Genomic DNA, 16239 nt, shown 5'->3' with positions numbered 1-16239 from the left:
AACCTAAAAATATGTAGGTGATAATATTTTATTGATGATATCTTTTCAATAAATACAGAAAAAAATGTATACATTTTTGTATTTCAACTAAATTGTTTACAAATATATTCTCCTTCCCCATCTTTCCTCGTTCTTATGCCCATACAATATTCCTTTAAACCCTTTATTTTCATGTCTACTGTAAAACCTCTATAAAATAATTCTCTTCGGATCAAGAGAAAATGTTATCTTGCAAAAGTTATTGATTTATCAATCAATAAATAATTTATTAATTTACTGATAAAAAAAATTTATTAATTTATAAAGAAATGTTATGTTTTTATCAATGTTTTCAGAATTGGATCGAATATTGAACTGAATTACCAATTTATAGTTCACTAGTTGAACTGGTGGTCGGATTACAGTCAAATCGATGATGTCATAAATATATATATTATATTTTATTAAAATTAAAAATAATTATAAAATATTTAAAATATATAATTAAAAATTAAATATTATTTATAATATTATTTATTCATTTTTATATAAATGTATTAATGGTTTAAATTTATTAAACAAAATATATACAATATTTAAATATGAAAATATATTCAAAATGGTAAAAAAAAAATCATATTTAAATATGAAAACAAATTGAAAAAAAAAATGTGATATATATATATTTGTAGACCCCCCCCCCCCCCCCCCCCCTAGGCTGCGAAGCAGGGGGGAGTTTCTTTGCTTTTTTTTTCTTTTTTTCTCAGGCGGCTGATGGGAGGTTGGCTCGGGCAGAGAAGTGCGGCTGATGGCAGGAAGCAAGAGTGACTTGCTGAGGAAGACTCAAAAACAGGAGAAGCTAAAAAAAGAAAGGAGAAAAAAGCAGGGGGGGTATCGCAGAGAGAGCTTTTCTTCAAGCGGGACATCCAGAGCAGAAACAGGGGAGCAAGGAAAAAAAAAGATCCGAAGACCCACTCACCCTGATTCCTCTTGGCTCAGGTATGATTTTAATCTATTTTGCTTCCCCCTGTTTTGAACTGCCCTCCTCTGTTTTCAGTCATTTGCGGATTCCTTTGACATTTGGAGACCACTTGTGCATTTTGCTTCCTGTTTTGGAATATTCTAAGTGTAGATTCGTCATTGCATTTGATTTTTGAGGATCATGCCCATGTTTTTCTTTTGGTTCTACCTAAATCCCTCCCATCGGCATCTGTGGAATGGGGCAAGACCCAACAGTTTTCTTTTACGTATATATGCATGCTCTGTTTTCTTCTCATATTTTTCTGTTAAGTTTTTTGAATGTTGAGTGCCGCACTTTGCATTTGGTCACCTGGGCCGAGGTGCCTACGGGAAAACACAAGTCCACTCCATAGATGCAGCCGCATGAGAAGTCAAGGAGTGGACCCTCATGGAAAAAATGAGCCATGTCAAGCAACTCTTCACCAGGCTTGAGAAGGACATCAGATTCAGCTATTTTCGGGTTCGATGTGCTAGGCTATTATCAGTGACATTGTTTTGGTCCGCTGTGCTGGGTGCTTATGCCACTTGCCAGCTGATCAATATTCGCATCAAGGAAAGACGTAGATCGAAACCGTTGCATCGAATTTTAGAGAAACAAGCCTTTTGATTAGATATATTTCAGCCCTGCATCAGTCCATCACCCCCATGACCCTTGTTAGCTATGTTGACATGCATGCCGTAAACACTATGGAGATGATTTTCATCATTTTCTACATGCTATTCAACTCCTCTTCCATGCAAAACCATTTTTTTCTTAAATCCCATGCATGCCACCACCTTTATGGGACCCTACATCATCACCTCTCTATACCAAATCCATCATACCCATTTTCTCTCACTAACCTCTACTTCTCCTCCCGCCATTCCTAACCTTTGTCTTCATACCCATATTTCAATACCCACAAAACTGTTTCTCTCTCTATCTTCTACCACTCATCTCACCACTCATAACCCTCACCTTCACTCCATGCAAATGCCCAAATACCCCACTTACCCATCTTTTGTTCCCGCCACCTTTCCTCTCTCTATCACCACCTACCCATTTTCTCACCTCATGCCCACTATACTCAAGGCCAATCTCATGCACTGGTAGATATATATGCAAGGCACGGAGATGAAGCTGTTGGATGTTTTTTTTGAAATGCTCAACTAAGGGATAAAAGCAAATGACGTTTGTCTTCATGGGTTTGTTTACAATATGTATTCATGCAAGGTTAGGTTGGTAAGGAGCTGTTTCAATGCTATGGAAAAGGAGTTCTTCACTTGCATCTAAGGCCCCACGTGTATTGGGTTGATGGGAAAATGGGTTTGTGGCTTTTTTTTATTATTATTTGTTTGTTTGCTTTTCTTAAGTACACGCCTGTTTTCCATGCAAAGGTCATTCCTATTTTTATCATTTTCTTGGTTTTTTCCAACTTTTGATGCCAAAGATTCATTTTCAAAATTTTATTTTTAATTTAATTATTTAAAAAACTCCCATTAAAATATATATATATATATATATATATATATATATGTATATATAGTTTTCAAAACTTTGACCTCCCAAACTTTAATTATTTTATTTATTTATTTATTTATTTTTAAAATTTCATCCTTAAAATAATTTTTCGGGTTTCCACTTTTCAAAATTTAATTTTCCGATGTTCCGTCCTTAAAATAATTTTTCGGGTTTCCACTTTTCGAAATTTAATTTTCCGACATTCCATCTCTAAATAATTCTTCAATTTTCCAATTCTTAAGTTCACTTCCCAATTTTCACAATTATTTACCTAATCATTATTACTATTTTTCCATTCGTTTATCCATTCACTTATTCTTTTATTTAAAATCTCATTTCTAAATAACTCTTCAAACTTTCAATCTCAAATATTTCACTATTCACGGTCATTCGTTTAAATATTATTCTCATTATTATTATTATTATTCCATTCATTTATTTTACAAATTCCAATAATTAAGGTTCAATTTTTCAAGATTCCGTTTTCTAAATTTAATTTTCAATCTCAGAAATTCCACTATTTACATTAAGTTGTTTAATGATTATTTTTCGTTATTATTATTATCCTATTCATCTATTTATTCACTTATTCATATATTTAAAATCTCATCCCCAAATAATTTCTCAAAATGTCAATCTCTAAATTCAAATCTCCAATCTCTAAAATTCTATTTTTCGCAATTATTTACCTAATCTTTATAATTTCATCATTATTATTATTCCATTCATTTATTTATTCACTCATTCGTTATTTAAGATTTTGTCTTTAAATAATTCTTCAAAATTCCGATTCCCAAATTTAGTTCTCCGAAATTCCAATTCCTTTCAAATTTAATTTCTAAAATTTTCATTCTTGTATTTAATTTCAAAAATTCCAATTTTCAAATAAATTTCAAAAATTCCAATTTTCAAATAAATTTCAAAAATCCAGTTTTCCCTTGAACAATTTTTAATTTCTATTTGGTGACGCATGTGATATGTTTTGTGCTCTTTATTATACACTAACCTCACTTCTTGATAGCGCCTCATGGATCACTGCCTAAGTACGCATCTACATCCGCTCTGGTCATTTTCGATATGCATGTTTAGATTCTCACGTGTGCATGATTTATTCTAGGTACTCATTGATCTACTCGTCCACTGCCATGATTGCTTCATTTTATTAGTAGAGACCCGTTTTTAGGGACTTAGAAGGGTGCTACGGTTATCACCATACCTTCTTGATAAGTAACCTGACCCCCGAACCCGATCTGATTTTTCACAGACCACCTTTTTCAAAATAAGGAGTCGCACTTAGGGTTTTTTTTTTCTTATTTTGTTTACCCTTTCCAAAATAAAACAAAAATAAGTGGCGACTCCAAGTCATTCTTTTAACCAATAAAAATCATTTTTCAAATCAAAATCAAGCTCGCCATCGAGTGGAAAACGCATTGAGCCGAAATGCGGGGTCCACAATATTATTTTTTGAAATAGCCTATTTAGTTATTTTCTATTAAATATTAATACAGATAAAGATGTAGCACAATGGAGGGGTAATGCCATTATGAGGTTGTCATCCAAGTTCAAACCCAAGGCTGGGGGTGATAGCCAGCCCAAAAGGGGAACCGGATCGAAAAGGTCATGACCGGTTGGTTTTTAAAAAGACTGGTTTTTATTGTTTAATATTTATACATGTATGACTTAAAGTTAATAAATAGAAGTTAAAAAAAAACCTTAAAAATACCAAATCAATGATGCCAAATGGGGGCAGGGAGACCACTTGTTGGAAGAATTTCAAACGCTCCAAAAGATACCAAATCAATTTGACTACCACGATTTTGGTTCTGGAGATTTGAATGACCAAAAATTAATAATATACAATCACGAATACACTTAGTAATTATTTACTCATTTAATACCTCCGTCTCCTTAATTAATTACTTATTTCAAAAAGCAAAATTGTACAAAATAAATCATGGATGAAATTATTTTTAAAAATATTATTTAAAAAAGTAAACAAAAAGTCATTAATTTAAATATTAAATAAAGCAATAAAAATGTGCCTTAACCCTTAATTACAAGTGTAAAAAAACGGTGAGTAAGAGAGGGATAGCATACACTGGCAGGAAGGGAGGCCATCCATACATGCGCGTTACTCGTGGATAACCCAGCCAGTAGTGACGTCCGCATGGCCATGGCCACCGCCCATATGGAAAACCAAAGTTTTCTTGGTACCGATCACCTCTTCGGTGACCCCACGCTTGATATCACGAGCCGGACCGGTGGGTTTCCAGTAGCCAACATTTGTTGTCCTCTGTAATTGATTGCGCTTTCGGTACTTTTTATAAAGAGGAGAGAAGAAGAACCACTCCGGACCATATGTTTGTATCTCTGAAAGAAGAAAACAAGAATCTGCACAAAGGGAGGAAAAAGGCACATGCTTCACAGAATTATATTCATGTTTATTAAAGACAAAAACTTAAATCTCAAAACTCAAAAACACCTAGATGATTCAGTTTACCTGGTAAAAACCAAGGATCCAATTTGTAGACATCAACCTCGGGGATGATGTCTTGCCATGCCCAGTATCAACCACTTCCTCTTTTCTTGGCATACTTAGATGGGAATCAAATAAACAAACACAACTCCTAGAATTGTGATGAAGAAGAAGAAGAAGAAAAAGTTTCAATGGCGGAACTGAATGAAGCTATCAATGGAATATCCAAGACAACATTAGAATTGGAAAAACATAGAGGGTATTAGGTCCCTCTCCCATACACGGCAGTGTCACTTGGGAAGAAGCTTAGAGGTGGGCATAGCAAGTGGATATGGATCCCACTTTCTGACTCCATGTAGCTTATGAACACCGCGTGAAGATCGAAATCCTTCATTTTTCCCAAATTCCTATCTAAAATTCGTACAATTCATAGCCAAATTCGATTTTGATGCTATCTTGTCGTGATGAACGGACATGATGAAATGGAGCTTCACCAACTGCCTTCCCAATTTTGGTTCTCTCCACTTGGTGACCCACGTCGGTCTGCACACCCATACATGTTACATCAATGAGCTTTTGAGTTTCTTGACTTCATTCATTTATTATTCATTTATTCTCTCCTATGGCATTGATCCTACACATTTAAAAATGTAAAATTAATTAATATAAAACTAAAATATATATATATATATATATTGCTTATATAAAAGCTTTATTTTGATTATTTAAAAATTGATTTCATATTTAATATAATTTTTATAATACCAATAATTCCTTTTAAAAATTTACGATTTAGGCATTAACTTTAATTTTTAAATAAAAAAATAAGAAATTATTTCATACGAAAACTTTATAAGTTGGGTTTTTAAGTAATTATTTATCTATTTAAAAAATATAAAGAAATAAACAATAAATTCAATTTATTCCATAAATAAAATAAGGTCCATCCTCTACAAATATATTCATCTTCTGCAACTTTCCTCATTTCTTATTTGAAAACGTTTTATTTTCATACCTAATTATTTTTTATGGTGAGTTCAAAACGAAAAAAAAAAAAAATCACAAATACTTGAGAAATTAATAATATATGAAACCTAAAAGTTTTATAAAGAACATTTCAAACTTATGAATACCAAACTCAATTCAATCACATAATCAAATGCAATTTAAACTCAAACCAATGTCAGGAGAAAATGGGTAGACATCTTCATGCACTAAAAATTCATATGTATATACTTCTCTTTCTCGAGGCTTCTTGGTCATGGCTTGCTTGCTGCTGGCTTTAAGAGAAGTGGTGGTATCACCTCCAGGTAAAGGCTAAGGCTTTGAAAACTTTGCACGGATGTCTTGCACCATAACTGAAATAAGAATCACCAACAATAGTATGTCCACGAGTAAATTGACAAGAAAACCTGGTGAGGAACTTGGTTCATGGCCTGCAGAAGCTGTCCCTGGGAAATTGAAAGAACCCTTTCCATCCCATATATTTGCCTCAACTTGGGCCACTTGAGTGTCTGTCACTGCTTGATCCACCACTCTTACGATATGGTCTCTCCGCTGTCAACAGCTGATCTCATCTGAGGGGTTAATTCTTTGTAAAGGCATGCATCGGAATCAGTAGCAAGATCATACGAGGGAGGTCTGTCTGGCAGAGCATTCCCCTGAGGGAAGAAGGAAGGAAAAAAAAAACACTTTAGTCTCATGTTTGTTGTCACCTCGCGTATCAGGTGGTCCAAGTTACTGCTAGATGGATGAACACGCGATTCTCAACACACAAAGGGTTCTTGATTCAGTGGTCGTACCTGCAAAAAGGCATCCGGACAGGGTGTCCGGACGCACCCTCCGATGGTTTTGTTAGCCATGGTGAGAAAGAGGAATATAAATCAGTTGGCCTTTTACTAGGTATCAAGAGGTTACCAGGAGATCCCCCTCTTCTTCGTGCGAAGGCATATATATACAGCTGCAGGGGTACTGTTCCTCTCATTAATGGTGAGGAGATATTTTATGTTGTGATGATGACAATAGGTGTCAGTAGGAGCATTATCACCCTACGAACGACTGTCAGAAACCATGGTAGGTGATGCGGCTGTCAGAGATCGTGGGAAGGTGATCATGTAGAATGATCGTGGAAAGTGACTTGCTATCACTTCATCTTGTCTTCTCATTCTACAGGTGACAAGATGTGGGCCATGGCTGCTTGTTGTGATTGCGTGTAAGACTCGCTTTACTTTGATTGACCATCCAGACGATTTATATCCGGATGGCTCATGCTGATTATCCGGATGTGTTGTGGAGACTATCCGGATGTCTACGCTCTGCCAGCGTCGTTTGCTCTTCCTTGGATAGGAGAAGCTGAAACGTCGTTTGCCTTTCCTCGAGGCGGTCCGGATAGGATAACTATACCATGCATATCCTTAGGGGAATCCGGACGATGATGGTCCGGCTGATAACACGTGCCACGCGTTACCATGAGCTGTGTGCCACGTGTTTCCCAAGGGGAGGTGTCCCTACATTGCCCCCCTTTTTAACTTGCCTATTTTGCCCAAAAAAATGGGCGGGTTAAAAATAACTGGCTCTTGAAAATTGAAGAGGTCCCTTCGTCTGACTGAGCCACGTGGCGAGTGGGGGTGCGGAAGCCAAAAAAGGCATTTATGACGAGCCGCTGACCCTGTGTATCCTCAGGCAATATGTCGTTTCAATGATAACATGGCTGTTGATTTGGTTTTCCGAGGGGCTGGGCTGCTATAAATAGGGCACTGTACCTCTTTTTGTATTTTTTCCCTACTGCATTCTCTTGAGAGCCTTTCTTCTTCTTTGCTTTTTCTGCGCCCTTTGCTTCTCTGAGAAAAACTTCGAAAGCTCTTTTGTACCGGTGTTTTTTGTATCGCGACTTCGTTTGTTTGCTGCTGGTGATTTTGTACCGAGACAGTAACCGTTCTTCTTCTTCATAGCTTTATTTGGTAAGTATCTCTTTGCTACTGTCATTCCTTTGGTTGCGTTTGCTGGTTCTTTAAACTTGATTTCTAGCTTACTTGGGCATTGTTTTGGACAAGTCGCTTGCAATTGCTGTTTGAATGTTGGTACTTTGTTGGTGTTCGGGGGGTTTTTGAGGGGTTTTTCTGACTGCTTTGGGTTAGGGTTTGTGTATTTTCTGACTGCTTATTTTGAACCGTTGTATTGATTTTGTATGTAGGTTGTGGTTTGGCTTTGTGGTACGAAATGGCTCCAAAAAAGACTGTTTCATCTGCCCGGGTTAGCGAGGCTGGTGAAAAGGCGATAGACAAATTAGATGTGAATGAATTCCGGGAGCGGTTCTTCATCCCAAATGGCGTATCTATAGACTTGGTGAACGAGGAGGCGGCTATGCCTACTGAGAAAGGTGAAGAAAACGTTATCCTCTTCACAAAGGAACAATTCAACGCAGGGCTCCGGTTCCCTCTGCCGGCGTTGTTCAAGGAATTCCTCCACTTCTCCCAGATTCCACCCATCTTTATTCATCCCAACCTTGTCCGGGTGCTGATGGGATGCAGCATCATCAACATGCTGTATAGCCTCGACCTTACGCTACTGGAAGTGTTCTTTGTCTATTCCCTGAAGAAAGCAAAGAATGATATCTTCAGTGTGTCCGCGCACCTGCCCTCCCTTCAAATGGTGACAGAGCTGCCAGATTCGACAAAGGGAGGGGCGAAGGGGCTGGTGGCGGTCCGGGGTGTATGGGCGGGGCTATCGCAGCGTGCGTCGAGGCCTTTTTCTCCAAATTATACCTTAAAAATTCCGGGTAATCTTGTTTTGCGATTCTTTGTCCGGTATTTACTTTGCTAATTTTTTCTGATTTTTCCGGACGGAATTCTCACCTTTTGTTGCTGTTAATGCAGGTCTAGAACTGAGGGGCCACCTTGTGGATTGGGTGGAAAAGGCGTCCTTCGCCTGTGCCTGCAAATTATTCGAGATAAATCCCAAGGAGAGGGCCTACAAGACATTGCTTTCCGCGCGGAATTTGATAGCGGTCGTCCGGGAGTCCCAGGAATATGTTATCAATATTCTCCCCAGGAAACTGTCAAAGGATGAGATAGTGCCTGGGGAGCATTATACTGTGAAGGAGCTGCCCCTCTATCAGGAAGCTAAAGAGGCTGATGCTGAAAGACGGCGAAAGCTCCTTGAGGATCGAGATCAGAAAAAAACTGAAGGCACTATCCGGAAGGCTCCCGGACAGAAGCGGGGTCCGGACTCTCCTCCAAAGAAAAATTCAGGAAAAAGGAGGAAGCTGGTGAAGAAGCATGGGAAGGATGTGAAGGAACCCACTCCTCCCAAGGAGTTTCCTCCTCCACAAACTACCTATGAGGGGGAAGTAATGATAGAGGAGCCAGTAAACGCTGCTCCGCACTCTATCTCAAGCGGCCCCGGACGCATGTCGGGGTTGAATCATTCGGGCTCTTCCTTAGCCGCGGTTGCGCGTCTGGCTAACGTGGCTGAGGAAGCTGCATCTATCAACCGTCCGGGCAACCTTAATCCGGATGCTGATGCAGCTGAAACAGCCCCGTTGGAGGAAGCGGGGGCAGAAAGCCAAAGTCAGCCTTCCGACGACCCGGATCGCTTGGCCATAGTCCTGGTGAAAGGGCCTCCTCCAAAGAAGCCCCGTTCGACGCGCGATCTACGGTCCGGACTCCTTGGGCGGCTTCAGGAGCGGCAACAAGAGATTGAAGTTAGCTGCGCTTCTGCCCATGACGCTCATCCGGATGGAGGCGAGGTGGAGATGACAACTGAGACCTCAGCCGCCCCGGTAATAATTCCGGACGAAGATGTGGAGGTCCCGAATCCGGGACAAGAGTTACCTTCTGTTTCCTCATCTGAGGAGGAACCTGCTGACGATGCAGCTCCTGCTAGCCCTTTCAGCTATGCGGAGTTGGAAGTTAAGCTAAAACAGATTACACCTGACTGGAAAGCCATCAAGCCCTCTGCTAAGATGTTTGATATGATAGAAACGGTATACCGTTGTCTTGTGCTTTTGCTTTTTGACTCTTTGTTGGACTGATGTGTTTGTTGTAGTACAATTTATGTCTTTGCTTTTCTTGTTTGCGTGTCAGCTGGTGAGGGGCCTCCGCGGCATGGCTCAACAACACGATCTTTTTACTCAGCTGCTGCAGACTGCAGACTATATGAGGACCTTCTCCTCTCGGCGCCAAGAGATTGAAAATCAGTTGCGTCTGAGAATGGAGGAGGCTGAGGCCAATTTATCCACCATGCGGGAGGAAAATGAAGCCCTCTGAGTGGAGTTGGCTAAGGCGAAGAGTCGAGAAGAATCAACTGCGGGTCGCCTACATGAGGCGGAAGGTGAGGCAGCCCGGCTAAGGGATGAAGTGAGTCAACTCCGGACAGAAGTTTCGAATGAAAAGAAACAGAAGGAAGACTTGCAGCTGCGCCTGGATGTGCAAAAAGAAGAACTTGAACGGGAGTTTGCTGTGGAAAGGGAGGAACTTGCAGCGGATTACCAGCAACAAGTTGATGATACGTTTATCTTTGGGTATCGTTGCTGCATGAAGAAGAATGGTATCAAGCGAGATACCCCTTTGATTCCTCCGGGTGAAGAAAAGAAGCTCCACGAGAAGCCCGCTCCCTGATAGTTTATCTCTTTTTGCAATTTTTCTGCTGTAATTTTTCCTTCTATATTTTTGTGGTCCGGAGGTCTCTTTGTAATTACATTTATTCATATCAATAAAAACATACTTCTTTCTCATTTGTACTTGTGTCTACTTTTTATTGATAGTACTGCTTTAAATTGGACACATTCCATGGTCTGAGTAACGGAGTGCCATCTAGCTTTTGTAAATGATAGGCTCCATTTTCGTTTGCCTTAGACACTATGTAGGGTCCTTCCCAAGTGGCTTGGAACTTTCCTGCGCCTACTTTAGCAGTATTTTCAAAAACTTTTCTAAGTACTAGCGTACCATTTTTGAAGTTTCTGGGCTTGACTTTTCGATTGTAATGCGCTGATGCCCTTTGTTGATAATCTGCCATCCGGATGGCCGCGCTTTCTCTGACTTCGTTTGCCCAGTCCAAATTTCTTCCTAGTTCCGTGTTGGCATCTTCTTGTTTTGCTGCATCGGTCCGGATAGTAGGAAGACCTATTTCAGTGGGAATGACTGCGTCCATTCCATATGTGAGGGCGAAAGGAGTGTTTCCTGTCGGCCGTCCGGGTGTGGTTCGATAGGCCCACAGGACGCCGGGTAGCTCCTCCACCCACTTCCCTTTGGCTTGTTCAAGCCTTTTCTTTAAGGCATTGATTAGAGTTTTGTTTGTGGCTTCCGCCTGCCCATTGCTTTGAGGATAACGCAGCGTGGAGTATGAATTCCGGATGTTCAGTTCCGAACAGAAATTTCTGAATGCAATGCTGTCAAATTGTGGACCATTGTCAGCTATGATGATTTGGGGAATTCCAAAGCGGCAAACAATGTTCTTCCATACGAATTTGGTGACATCTTTATCTTTGATGCTTGCATATGCTTCAACTTCTACCCATTTACTGAAGTAATCAGTGGCGACAAGGAGGAATTTCTTCTGGGCAGGTGCTGCTGGGAGGGGTCCCACTATGTCCATGCCCCACTGCGAGAAAGGCCATGGGCCTGAGACCGATTTCAATGCTGCCGATGGCATATGTGGAATGGGAGCGTATCTTTGACATTTATCACATTTTTGGACATATGCCGCCGCGTCTTTCTTCATTGTTGGCCAATAGTATCCTTGTGAATGAGCTCTATGTGCCAGGGATCGTCTTCCCGTATGATTTCCGCATATTCCTTCATGTAATTCAGCTAGCACATACTGGGCCTCTGAATGCCCAAGACAGCGAAGATAAGGCCCTGTGAAGGATCGCTTGTACAGGTGCCCCCCAATCAGGGTGAAACGGGCAGCTTGCACCCGGATTTTGTGCGCTTGTTTAGGATCTTCAGGTAAAGTGCATGTCCGGAGATATTCTGCAATATCATGCGTCCATTCTTGATGATCCGTTTGGTTTGCCTTAATGGTGTTGCAAGTGGAATTTTCTGCGACAAAGGGATTGGCTTGCACATGTATGGGCAGTAAAATGGCTTCTTTGATAGAGAGGGAGGCAGCTATGCCGGCCAAAGCGTCAGCGTGCCTGTTGTCAGCTCGCTTAATTTTTTCGATTGTCCACTCGGTGAATTGCTGTAAGGTGCTTCTTACTTTGGCCAAGTATCGCGCCATGCGTGAGTCCTTAGCCTCATATTCTTTCTGGACATGTCTTACCACTAGCTGTGAGTCGCTGTAGATCCGGAGTTTGGAGACGGATAGAGCAAGGGTGAGGTCCAATCCGGACATGATGGCCTCGTATTCTGCTTCATTGTTAGACGCGGAGAATCCCAGCCGGATGGCTTGCTCCAGATGTTCCCCAGTTGGGGACTGTAGTAAGAGCCCAACTCCAGAGCCTAATGAGCGTGAGGCTCCGTCAACTCGTAGTGTCCACCACTCTTGTTCACTTGATTTGTGGTGCTGGTTGGGTCTTCGTGAATATTCGAGCACGAAGTCAGCCATTACTTGGCCTTTTTTGGATAATCTGGGTTAGAATTCGATTCCAAATTCACTCAATTCGATGGCCCATTGTAGCATTCGCCCAGTTAAATCTGGTTTGTGCAGAATGCTACGAAGGGGTTGGTCGGTCAGTACAACCACTGGGTGGGCTTGAAAATTGGGCCGGAGTTTTTGGGTAGCGCTTCGAAGGGCTAAGGCTGTTAGCTCCATTTTTGAATATCTGGTTTCTACGTCTGCCAATGCCCTACTGACATAGTAGATGGGCTTCTGCTCCTTGGGTGATGGGCAGCGGAATAGCACGGCACTGATTGCTCATTCTGACACTGCCAGATACATGTATAATTTCTCTTTTGGGATGAGGCTGCTCAAGATGGGCGGTTGCATAAGACAATGTTTAATTCTTTCCAAGGCGTTTTGGCAATTGTCCGTCCACCCGTGCGTTCCAGCTTCTCGTATTGCTAAGAAGAAGGGTCGCAACTCATCAGTAAAGCGGGCTATGAAACGTCCTAACGCAACGAGCTTGCCTGTGAGGCGTTGTAACTCCTTTTTGCTCCTGGGAGGAGGTGTCTCCATGACTGCTTTGACTTGATCCGGGCTGACTTCTATGCCTCTTTGGCTGACCATAAATCCCAGAAATTTGCCAGCACTCACGCCAAAGGCACATTTAGAAGGATTTAGCTTCATGCCATACTTTCGCAAGAGATAAAAAACTTCTTGTAAATGGAGGATATGCTGCTCTCGAGTTTTGCTTTTAACCACGATATCGTCAATGTATACCTCGACCGAGCGGCCTATCAGAGGTTTGAAGATTTTAGTCATCAATCTTTGATACGTGGCGCCAGCGTTTTTGAGTCCGAATGGCATGACTTTGTAGCAATAGAGGCCGTGTGGCGTTATGAATGCTGTTTTTTCTTCGTCAGTCGGGGACATGGGGATTTGATGATATCCGGAGAAGGCATCCAAGAAAGAGAGCATCCCCTGCCCGGAAGTGGAATCCACAATCTGATCTATTCGCGGCAAGGGGAAACTGTCTTTTGGACACGCATTGTTGAGATTGGTATAATCTACACAAACTCGTCATTTTCCTTCTTTTTTGGGTACCACGACTACGTTTGCCAGCCAATCCGGATAAGAAACTTCTCTGATGAATCCGGCTTCGAGCAATTTATCGATCTCGTTCCGGATGATTCTTTGTCTATCCGGGTGGAAGCGCCTAATTCTCTGCCGGACGGGTCTGGCAGTTAAAAAGACGTTAAGCCTGTGAGATGCAATGGAGGGATGAATTCCCTTCATGTCAGAATGTGCCCATGCGAAGATGTCATGGTTCTGTCTGAGGATTTTTTGCATGCCCTGAGTTTCTTCTTGTGTCATGAGGGAACTGATGTTTGTGAGGTGATCGCTTTCCTCCGAAATTTGGATTGTTTGTAAGGGATCTGCTACCGGGGGATCTTTGTCCGCCGGACCCAATAATTGCTATTGGTCGTGCGCAATGCTAGGTTCAGGGGGAGATGCATCCTCCTGGTTAGCGACTGCTTCACGTGCTATTTGATAGCACTGGCGAGCGGCTAATTGGCTGCCATACAAGTCAGTTTGCCCTTCGTCGGTGAGGAAACTCACCATTTGATGATATGTGGAAGGGATGGATTTCATGTAGTGAAGCCATGTGCGTCCCAAGATGACATTGAAGAGTGACAACTCTTGTACCACCGAGAATTGTACGTTGAGAGTGACTGGGCCAGCTCGAACCGACAGTATAATGTCTCCTAAGGATGTTGTTGATGACCCGTTGAATCCGGATAAGATTCGTCCGGGGTTTTCGAGACCCGTGAGACTATGTCCCATATGGCCCACGACTGATGCTTGCACCAGATCGGCTGAACTGCCTGGGTCGACCAAGATACGTCTTACATCGAAATCTCCTATTTCTAGGGAGAGGATGAGGGCGTCGCGATGTGGTTGTAGCGTCCGGATGGGATCTGCTGGTGGGAAAATGATTGTCCCATCTATGGGACGAGGGCCTTCTCTAGTGAGACCCGGCCGGATAGAATTAATACGTTCGCGTATTGACGCGGCTCGCAGCAATTTCTGCCTTTTCCGCCTGGAATCGTATTCCTCGTCCGATGGGCCCCCATTGATATAGTTTATGACAGCCTTGGGGGCGACTGGGGCCCTCGGGGCCCCAGAGTTATGATGCTGTGATGCGTCCCTTCCTCCAGTATCTGAGCGGATGTACTGTTTTAAATGTCTTGCTTTGATGAGCCTTTCAACTAGATATTGGAGGGACCGACATGTCTCTGTTGTATGACCATGGTCTTTGTGGAAGGCGCATTTCTTGCTGCGGTCTCTCATGGATGGGTTCGTTTCGAGGGGTCTAGGCCACCTGAAGTCGGACAACCCTTGGATCATTGGGAGAAGTTTTTCGTATGATACGGATAGGGGTGTGATGGGCGGCCTATCCGGACGACTCGGCCAGTCCTGCCTCCGGTCAACTGGTTTTGGCCGGTCCGGAGGTTTGGCATGTCTGTCCGCGTTATCTCTAGAAGCCCGTCCGGCAACCAAAACTTGCTGAGTGGCTGCACGCACGTCATCTTCGAGCATTGAATATTTGTTAGCACGTCTGAACAAATCGTCCATCGTTGTAGGAGGCTTTTTGGCCAGCGATTCGAAAAATGGAGTGCCTGGACAAATGCTTCTCTTGAAGATCTGTAGGACAGCATCCATGCTGCAAACCTCTATTTGAAGTACGGCTTGGCCAAATCGTTTCACAAATTCCCTCAAGGATTCGTTGTCTCTCATTTTTATATTCTGGAGGGTGCTGATATTCTGCTTGTGTCGAGCAGAGCACAAGTACTGTCCCACGAATGCTTCAGAGAGGTCCCTGAAATTATCAATAGAGTTAGGAGGTAGGCGATGAAACCATGAGAGGGCCTGCCCTTGAAGGCTGGCGGGGAATACTTTGCATAGCAATGCATCGTTGCCAATATTGAGCGTCATAAGCTGTCGATAGTGCATGATGTGATCGAAGGGATCGTTGGTCCCATCGTATGTGGAAAACTTTGGTACGAGGAATCCCCTTGGGGGCTCGTAATGGGTGATATGAGAGCAAAAGGGCGTGGAGAGCATGTCATCCAGCCTTTTGCTGATGGAGCCAATGGGTGGCTCGTTTGGGAGGTTTCTCCCAGCTGGTCGTTCCGCTAGGTGTGAGTGAACGTTCCGCATCGCTGGGGTGACCATGGGGTCACGATGCGGAGGTACGTTCTGCACCATGGGAGCGATCATAGGATCGGGGCGTGGCGCCCGGGTTGTGGCTACTGGTGGCCTTGATCTTCTAGGCTCTTGTGGGCCTAGTCTTGCGCGCATAGAACTTGACAATTGTGATTTTCTATCACGTTGTCTTTTTGCTGAGAAATGAGTGGAATCTGAGCTTTCCTCACGGGGAGCTCGAGGCATAGGCGTGCGTGGCTCATGGGGCCTTGCGTTGTATGCTCCTGGGACAGCTCCTGTTGACCCAGGATATATTGATTCTGGCTCTGGCCTTGAGTTTGCCACCTGGCCTCTTGAACGCTGACGACGAGGAGGACCTGACGTTGAGGCTTGAATGCGTAACACAACGTTTTCTTCCCTTAACCTCTCCGTCTCCTGGAGGAGAGCTCTTAGCTGTTTTTCACTCGCCAACTGTCTTTTTTCGATGGCCTGACGCCATTCGAGATTATTTTCC

The 16239-nt window shown here is 42.5% G+C and overlaps 1 long non-coding RNA gene across 1 annotated transcript; it reads right to left on the bottom strand.

Annotated features, from left to right (window-relative positions):
- Positions 1-4441: 4441 nt before the first annotated feature.
- LOC132255215 (uncharacterized) lies at positions 4442-5279 on the bottom strand. Its single transcript, XR_009467876.1, has 2 exons — positions 5001-5279; positions 4442-4891 (listed from the first exon to the last, which is right to left on the bottom strand). It is a non-coding gene; the product is annotated as an uncharacterized LOC132255215 (long non-coding RNA).
- Positions 5280-16239: the final 10960 nt, after the last annotated feature.

Source organism: Vitis vinifera, chromosome 15 (genome assembly GCF_030704535.1).
Source record: "Vitis vinifera cultivar Pinot Noir 40024 chromosome 15, ASM3070453v1".
Lineage (NCBI taxonomy): Eukaryota > Viridiplantae > Streptophyta > Magnoliopsida > Vitales > Vitaceae > Vitis > Vitis vinifera.
Note: the sequence above shows the minus strand (reverse complement) of the source record. Positions and strands in the feature narration are given on the sequence as shown.